This window comes from Pongo abelii, chromosome 12, assembly GCF_028885655.2.
Source record: "Pongo abelii isolate AG06213 chromosome 12, NHGRI_mPonAbe1-v2.0_pri, whole genome shotgun sequence".
NCBI classification, from domain to species: Eukaryota; Metazoa; Chordata; class Mammalia; order Primates; family Hominidae; genus Pongo; species Pongo abelii.
This window is the reverse complement of record NC_071997.2, coordinates 106692808-106700862: the sequence shown is the minus strand read 5'-3', so window position 1 is coordinate 106700862 and position 8055 is coordinate 106692808. Positions and strand designations below refer to the sequence as shown.

General features: G+C 39.9%; 1 protein-coding gene across 1 annotated transcript in view; it reads left to right on the top strand.

Annotated features, from left to right (window-relative positions):
* RAB10 (RAB10, member RAS oncogene family) overlaps positions 1–8055 on the top strand; it is a gene marked incomplete at its 5' end in the record, with an annotated part of 102850 nt that overhangs the window by 51703 nt on the left and 43092 nt on the right.

Sequence of the window (8055 nt, the reverse complement as noted above, 5' to 3'; positions counted from 1 at the left end):
CCAGCCTGTCCAACATGACGAAACCCCATCTCTACTAATAATACAAAAAAAAAGTAACCGAGTCTGGTGGCGGTCACCTGTAATCCCAGCTACTTGGGAGGCTGAGGCTGCGGTGAGCCGAGCTTACACCATTGTACTCCAGCTTGGGCAACAAGAGCGAAACTCCGTCTCATAAAAAATGGACAAAGGACTTGAGTGGAGTTCAAAGACATACAAGTGATCAACAAACACATGGAAAGTTCTCAACATCATTAGTCATTAAAGAAATGCACATAAAAAACCACAATGAGGTATCATTTCCTACCCACTAGGATGGCTATTTAAAAACACAAAAGGAAAGTAACAAGTATGATTGAGGACGTGGAGAAATTGGAGCCCTTATACGTTGCTCATGTGAATGTAAAATGGTACAGCCACCATGGCAATTCCTTAAAAAGTTAAACTAAGATTTCCCATATGACTCAGCCGTTCCACCTGTTGTGTATGCCCAAAAGAATTGAAAACAGATATTCAAATACATGTATATGCATATTTATAACAGCTCTATTCATAAAAGCCAAAAGGTGGAAACAATTTAGATTTCCATCAGGAGATGATTGGATAGATAAATTATGGTGTACGCATACCGTAGAGTATTATTCAGTCATAAAAACGGTGTACTAATACGTGCTGCATAATATGGACGGACCTTAAATATGCTAAGTGAAAGAAGCCAGACACAAAAACTTACATGTTGTTTGCTTCTACTTCATGAAGTATCCAAAATAAGTAAATCCCTTGAGACAGAATACAGATTAGTGGTTTCTAGGGACTGGAGGGGAGGGGAGAATGGGAAGCTGCTGAATGGATATGGGATCGTTTTGAGGTGATGAAAACATTTTGCAACTACATAGAGGTGGTGGTTACACAACGTTATGAATTGTTCACTTTATTTTTTTCTTCTTTTTTTTTGTTCGCTTTAAAGTGGTCAGTTTACTGTGAATTTTACCTCAAAAAATAAAAATGAACAGAACTTAGTGTAGGTTAAAAGCATGCATGGTATGAATCAGACATGGTACTGAATACTGGTTCTGCCACCTGTTAATCCTGCAACTTTACGTAAATTACCTTGAACTCCCTGTTTTATAAAATAGGCATATTGTTACTATCTCAGGATTTTTATGAGTAGTGAGACAGTATATGTGAAATGCTTAGCACTCTTAGTAATTACCTAGTAAATATTAGTATTACTGCTGTTATTGCTGCTGCTGCTGCTGTTGTTGTTGTTACTATTATTATTATTATGACGAATTTTCGCTCTTGTTGCCCAGGCTGGAGCGCAATGGCGCAATCTCGGCTCACCGCAACCTCTGCCTTCCTGGTTCAAGTGATTCTCCTGCCTCAGCCTCCCTGGTAGCTGGGATTACAGGCGCCTGCCACCATGCCCAGCTAATTTTTGTATTTTTAGTAGAGACGGGGTTTCACCAGTTGCCCAGGTTGGTCTCGAACTCCTGACCTCAGGTGATCTGCCCACCTCGGTCTCCCAAAATGCTGGGATTACAGGTGTGAGCCACCGCGCCCAGCCTTTCTGGTGTTACTTTTTATTTTATTCCTCATTTGCAGAAAGGAAATAATACTATGAACTAGGATTATCCTGAGGTTTTAATGAGTTAAGCCATGCAAAGATCTTCTAACAGTGCCAGGCACATTGTAAAATGTTAACTACACTGTTACTATTATTACACAAAAGGATCTTTCGAGGAAACTTTCACATTCTACATTTTCACATCTGCCTACAGATAAAGAAACAAATACCCATATTGGAAAATGACCTTTTCAAAATATATACTGTTAGTAACAAAGCTAAGACTAGAACCTGGTCTTGAAATCCAGTGCCTAAGCGGCATTCAAACGATATAGGTGTATGATTATTTCCTTTCCAGGTAGGTGGAAAACACTTGATTTTCACTTGTTAAAAACCCCAGAAATTGATCATTTAGCTATAAATTATGGTTTGGTTATTTGGTTGGTTATTTCTGCCTGCATTAATTACTGTGTATTGATAAGTCATCAGAAGCCAGGCTCTGGAAAACTGATATCTAGAGTGGCTAGAGGTTGCAGTTACTCCTTTTGCCACTGGATGGTGCTTCTGCAACATCATTAAGGCAAATATGGTGGCTGATACTGTTTTTCTCTTGAGCAGCTAAAAATTGAAATACTCTTGAGCTGGGCCCTAGGAATCTGTAAAAAGTGAGAATTTCCTTTAGTGTGTTTTTACATAAGCAAAACCAAAAAAGGAATCACTGTTTGAATCAAACCCTGTGATTTCTGTGCTAATTTAGCAAATGATAATGTTGCAGGAGAGTCTGATTATTTCTTCTGACAGAATTTCAGAGGGTAGTAGATTTTTCTAGCATTTCTTATTAGCTGAGCTATTGACTTTCCTCTCATCTCTCAATTTTATAAGCTTTTCCACTCTGTTCATCTTTAGTTTAACTTGTCCCCCCGCCAAGATGGAGTCTTGCGAATCTTGCTCTGTCGCCCAGGCTGGAGTGCAGTGGTGCGATCTCGGCTCACTGCAACCTCCGCCTCCCGGGTTCAAGTGATTCTCAAGTGATTATCCTGTCTCAGCCTCCTGAGTGGCTGGGATTACAGGGGCCCGTCACCATACCCAGCTAATTTTTGTATTTTAGTAGACACAGGGTTTCACCGTGTTGGCAAGACTGGTCTTGAACTCCTGACCTCGTGATCCGCCCACCTGGGCCTCCCAAAGTGCTGGGATTACAGGCATGAGCCACCACGCCCGGCTTGTCTTCAGTTTTTCTTAGGTGTTTGCATGTGGGTATATATGGTGGGGGAGGGTGAAAAGTACACACTAATGAAACCATGATATTGAAAAAAGTTTAGCGCTATGAAAGTTGTGTTTGAATGTGACTGCCGGAGAAAGACTGGAGAGAATAAGACTGGAGAGGTGGCTTGGGGCCATGCTCAGAAATATATTTATTCATAGAGAGTGATGATTGAGGCCGGGCATGATGGCTCATGCCTGTAATCCTAGCACTTTGGGAGGCCAAGGTGGGTGGATCACTTGAGGTCAGGAGTTCAAGACCAGCCTGGCCAAAATGGTGAAACCCTGTCTTTACTAGAAACAAAAATTAGCCGGGCATGATGGTGGGTGCCTGTAATCCCAGCTACTCAGGAGACTGAGGCAGGAGAATTGCTTGAACCCAGGAGGTGGAGGTTAGAGTGAGCGGAGATTGTGCCGCTGCACTCCAGCCTGGGCGACAGAGTGAGACTCTGTCTCAAAAAAAAAAAAAAAAAAAAAGAGTGAGAGTGATGGATTGAATTGAAGTGGTTAAGCAGTGGAGAGAATGCATTTGTAAACATACCTCCTTCTCTGTTAGCCTAATTTTTATTTCTATTAATAGATACAGATTTTTAGAAGTCATATTACTTCAGGGCTGTGACAGTGAAGCAGCAACTGCAACAACAAATTCTTGCCCCGTATGCACCTGTGCCTTACCTTTCCCAAACACTTTTAGGCTTTTTCTTCTGTTATTCAACTCCATATTCTCTAGTCATATGTTTCTAAACTTTAAAAAAACCTAGTCTTAGAAACACGCTTCTTGTTATGGAAGATGAGAATTTAATACTCTTACACCACCAGATATTCCTGGCACCTCTTTCTTAATCATTTCAATTAGTAATAACAAATATTTTGGTTAACTGCTAAGCCAAATAGTGTACTATAATTGCATTTTCTTTTTCAGACAACTTTTTGTTTTTATTGTAGTTTACAGTTCGTTGTTACATTTGCCTAGATTTCAAGGCACTGTCTCTTCTTTGTCTCATGTAGAATTGTCAGATCCTTTTGTTTTTCATATAAATTCTAATACTGTTTCCTCCTTCCCACTCCCAGGAAACATCCCCCCTGGAACTTTTCTGTTCTGAACTGGTTGCTCTCTAGGCAATTTTGTCTACCCTTTACTTCAAACGGTTGAATGGATTTCATTTCTTCCTCTTTGTTGGTTTGGTAAAGCAATTTCTTAGTGCTATCTTAGAAAGGATGCATGGGAGCTAAATATTTTGAGATCTTCCGTGTCTGGGAATGCCTTTCATTTGGTTTTGGCTGGATGTAGGTTGAAAGTATTTTTAAAAGATACTATCATTTTGTCTTCTGGATTTTAGTGTTATTGAGAAGTTGAGAGTTCATCTTTTAATGTGGCTTAGTTTGTTTCTGTGCATGCTTTTATAAACTATTTCTGGTATTTTGAAGTTTTATTGTGATGTACTTTGGTGTAAGTTTTATGCTCATTGTTCATTATGCTAGGTTCTTGGTGAGTTTTTCAGTTTAGAAGTAGATTCTTTTAGTTCTGTTTTCTTGCCTTTTTTTTTTTTTTTATTTTCTATATGTCACTTTCTCTGTTCTTTTTCAAACTTCTGTTAGATGTCAGACCTCCTGGTTTGCTTTTCTAATTTATTATGTCTCACATTGCCTCTGTTAACTTTTTTTTTTCCTTAATTGTTTTGATATCTGGCCGGACGCAGTGGCTCATGTTTGTAATCCCAGCACTTTGGGAGGCCAAGGAGGGCGGATCACATAAGGCCAGGGGTTCAAGACCAGCCTCCCCAACATGGTGAAACCCCCTCTCTACTAAAATTACAAAAGTTAACTGGGTGTGGTGGCACACGGCTGTAGTCCCAGCTGCTCTGGAAACTGTAGCAGGAGAATGGCTTGAATCTGAGAGGTGGAGGTTGCAGTGAGCCGAGATCATGCCACCGCACTCAAGCCTGGGCAAAAGAGCGAGACCCAGTCTCCCAAAAAAAAAAAAAAAAAAAAAAGTTTTGATATTGGAACCTTTGGCCTGAGGCGCTAAAAAGCTGATTGAAAGCAGAGTAGAAAAGGGTGGGGCTTGTCAAATGATGTTTCAAGTTAAGGGTGAAACATTTTTCTCAGGGACTCTTTAATTTCTCCAGAAAACATCATTTATCTGTTTATTCGACAGATATTTCTTGGATTGCCTGCTAAATGTGAGGTATTGTTCTAGGTGTGGGGAATTTAACTCAAACAGATAAAAATCTCTACCCTTTTCGGTCTCACATTTTGGCAATGAGAGATGAATAATAACAGAAATAAGGACACGTTAAAGTTTAAAAGGAAGAAGGTTAGAAGTGTTAATAGACAATGGGTGGGGAACACAGAAATATTGCAACTTAGGGTAGCTAGGGGAAAGCGCCATGATGGATGAGAAAGGTAGTCAGAGGTTAGGGGAATAGTACCTTTATGGAATGGAAAGGTAGTGAGAGGCAAACCTGGCTGTCTTGTGCATAGAGCAACAAAAAGGAAGTTAATACAATTAGCTAGATCAGAGTGAGATGATGTAGAAAATGTTGAGGGCAGGATAGAAAGGGGTGGTGGGAGAATATGTAGGGCCTTATTTATGAATTTAAAGACTTTTCCTTTTAGTCTTTGTAAGAGATGGGATATGGAGATAACTAATAAGCAGTTGGGTATCTTGGGTTTGGAGTTCAGGGGAGAGTTGAGGTGAGAGCTCATCAGTGTGTATGTGGAATTTAAAGCCATGAAACTAGGGAATGCGTCAAGATAGAAAAGAGAAGTCCACTTCAATTTTTAGGGGTCAGAGAGATGAGGAGAAACCAGCAATGAAGATTGATGAGTGGCTAGAAAGGTAGGAAAGTCAGGAGTTTTCATGCAGGAAAGAGTGAAGAATTCCTTCATCTACAGCTAGTAAGATCAGATGAGGACCGGGCATGGTGGCTCGTGCCTGTAATCCCAGAACTTTGGGAGGCCAAGGTGAGTGGATCGCCTGAGGTCAGGAGTTCGAGACCAGCATAGCCAACATGGTGAAACCCTGACTTTACTAAAAATACAGAAGTTAGCCGTGTGTGGTGGTGCGTGCCTGTAGTCCCAGCTTCTCGGGAGGCTGAGGCAGGAGAATTGCTTGAACTTGGAAGGCAGAGGTTGCAGTGAGCTGAGATGGTGCCACTCAGCCGAGACTGTGTCTCGGAAAAAAAAAAAAAAGAAAAAGATCAGATGAGGACTTAGGAATGATCATTGGATTTGGGAACATGGAGATATTGATCATAGTGAGAGCTGTGTGTGTGTGTGTGTGTGTGTGTGTTGGGGTGGTTAATAACAACAACAACAACAACAATGCCTGTTTGGAAAGGATTCAAGAGGTGAGAGGAGAAAAAACTAGAGACAGCACATACAGGTAACTTTGAAGAAGTTTGATAAAAACAAAAAGTGAAATGGAGAGGAAACTCAGTGAGGAAGGATCCTTAACCTCCAAATTTAAAAGGTTTAGTAATAGAACCTAGTAGTTGTGATTATTGACTAGAAGAAATGTGAGGGAAACTCAAGGAGTCCAAAATGAGGCTTCTATCTTGACCAGTTAGATTGAGTAGGTACCTGAAAACAGCCCAAATTCTTAGACATTTTCCAGTGATGCCTAGTTTCCATCCCAGGGGGTTTAGAGCTTTCAGATTGTATCCTTATTTCATCTTTCTTCAGGCAAGTTTCCTGAAATAGTATCAGTTGTCACACTTGTCATTAAGATTAATTAATAAATTGTATACCTAGCTGAAGTTGTTGGTCATGTTCAGAGTTAGTCTAGACAGCCGGGTCATTTTAGGATGATTTTCTGAGAAATCCTTAAAGAAAAACATAATATGGACTGTAGAAATAGGGTTAGGTTAAATGGTGGATAAATGACCCTTTTTTCTTTTGATTGTGTATGAGAAACATAATGGGGCAAGCTGAAAGATTTTGACGGATTAAAAAGCAGACTGGCCCAAATTAAGAGGGGAGCAATAAGGTAAACCCAAGAGTTTGAAGGGATAGGGGCATTATTGTAGATTCTAGGGATAACAGGTTTTGTTGAAGGTTGGTGTTAAACCATTTCTTGGTGAGAGTTTAGTTATGAAAAATGAGATGCAGAGTAGAGCTAAGGTATGGGCAGGAAACTCACTGAATGATATTGTTTCTTCCTTTTATATGGTGAGCATTTCCCTACCCCAGGACCTCTTTGCAGAAGCTTATGGGCAAGGACTTTGTTTTCTTTTTTCTTCCCTGGATCCCCAGAATATTTGGACCAAAAATAATTTTTTCCCTGGAAAAATGTATGAAGTCTTTATTTGAAGTTTTAATTATTGGTGTATACTGTCATCCATCTGCCATGGAAAGACGATGTCAGCAATACGGATCAAACCAATATTCTTTAGAAACACATTAACAGGTTTTCATTATCTCATATATATATATATTTAAGATTGCAGCACATATTTTCTTCTGAAGTTTGATTTACCTTTAGGTCTGTTTATGTATTTAGATTGCTTCATTAAACGTTCACTATCAGTTGAGGCTTGCATAGATACCTCTCTTGTGTTTGTTCCACAGGAGCAAAACTGAATCTTGAAAGATAAATGAAGCTTACCAGGAAAAGAAAACTGGGATGAGGAGAGGATTTAGGAAGTAGCATATGCTAAACGAGAGACATGAGAAAACATGATGATCAGGGATGTCATATAGACTGAAGACTTTGATACTAAGAGGCAGTTTCACAATTTTATCCTGAAAGCATAGAGAAAACAAATCAACTTGTCATTTTCAAAAACTTACTCTGGCTGTAATGTCAATAAAAGGACAGCTTTTAAAGTCAAGCTTTGTGAAAAATTTACTACCTTGTTTTTGTTTTTCTCATGTTTATTATTTTATTTATTTTGAGGAGTGGGGTGTTACTGTGTTGCTCAGGCTGGAGTGCAGTGGCATGATCACAGCTCACTGCAGCCTCAACCTCCTGGACTCAGGTGATCCTCCCACCACAGCCTCCCAAGTAGCTGGGACTACAGGTGTGCACCACCACGCCTGGCTAATTTTTTTGTAGAGATGAGGTTTTGCCTTGTTGCTCAGGCTGGTCTTAAACTCCTGGACTCAAGTGATCCTCTTACCTTGGCCTGCCAAAGTGCTAGGATTATAGGCATGAGCCACCACACTCAGCCTTTTTCTTTAGTTAAAAAAAAAAAAAGCCCCCTTATTTTATCTATTTCATTTCA